This window comes from Cyprinus carpio, chromosome B22 (genome assembly GCF_018340385.1).
Source record: "Cyprinus carpio isolate SPL01 chromosome B22, ASM1834038v1, whole genome shotgun sequence".
Lineage (NCBI taxonomy): Eukaryota > Metazoa > Chordata > Actinopteri > Cypriniformes > Cyprinidae > Cyprinus > Cyprinus carpio.
The window spans coordinates 12,768,641-12,769,526 of record NC_056618.1 but is presented as its reverse complement, the minus strand read 5'-3'; the positions used below and the strand labels follow the sequence as shown (position 1 = coordinate 12,769,526).

At 38.8% G+C, this 886-nt stretch overlaps 2 protein-coding genes across 2 annotated transcripts in view; one reads left to right on the top strand and one right to left on the bottom strand.

The window, feature by feature from the left end:
• Positions 1–886, top strand: part of LOC109103223 (NLR family CARD domain-containing protein 3-like) — a 1,793,396-nt gene that overhangs the window by 465,338 nt on the left and 1,327,172 nt on the right. The gene's annotated exons all lie outside the window — the stretch shown is intronic.
• LOC109070511 (ribonuclease inhibitor-like) overlaps positions 1–886 on the bottom strand; it is an 862,999-nt gene that overhangs the window by 33,241 nt on the left and 828,872 nt on the right. The gene's annotated exons all lie outside the window — the stretch shown is intronic.

Genomic DNA, 886 nt, shown 5'->3' with positions numbered 1-886 from the left:
TAAGTCATAGTATTGCCAGCCTGAGACTCGAACCCACAACCTAGGGTTAGGAGTCAAACTCTCTAACCACTAGGCCACGACTTCCCCATTTACATCACATAGTTAAGAAATATCACACGAGAAGTAGGCTAAGTGCAATATCACACGAGTATAAATGTGATCCTCATCTTATACAAAAGTTCATTAAGAAGTTAATATTGTGTCATTTTAGACACAATGTTGTATGTTTTACTCAATTTTGCCAACCAGAAGATAAAGACTAAGCAGAACTGTTCATCTCCAAGCAACACACAGCGCCATTTCATTTCTTAATCCATGTTTTGAATGAATTTGGTGAACCATTTGGCGCGTTGAACCACTGGCCATAGTCGCGCTGGATTTGAAGTGGCACTGCACAGACCTATCGGTGTATGACATCAAAGTACCGCGAGAGCGATTCTAAAGCACAAGGAGCCGTCTGCTCTCTAAGCTCTTGCGGTACTTTGATGTCCATGGGCGCCGTATAGGGGGGAAAAGTTAGGACAATTCCAAGGGCCCCTGACTGACACATTTCACAACAAATATTAAATTATAAATTTAAAATTTTTATTATATTATACACTATATAAACCATCATCATTGAGTATATTTCAAATAATAATAAAATGAATGATGTCTTAGATTTACTTATTTTGGCAATAAAAGTTAAATATCACCATTGACCAAAAAATAAAACATCCATATTGACCGACCACCCCCCTGTATCTGCATGAAATGGTTTGGTCCTGCCTTAGCGCACTCATCAGTGACGGTGTTTAGTTGCAGACGGTCAATCAGTGCACGGCGCGCTAGAAATACACAGACCATAATGTTCAGAAAAAAAATAAAAAGAGAGGAAAGACAAAAG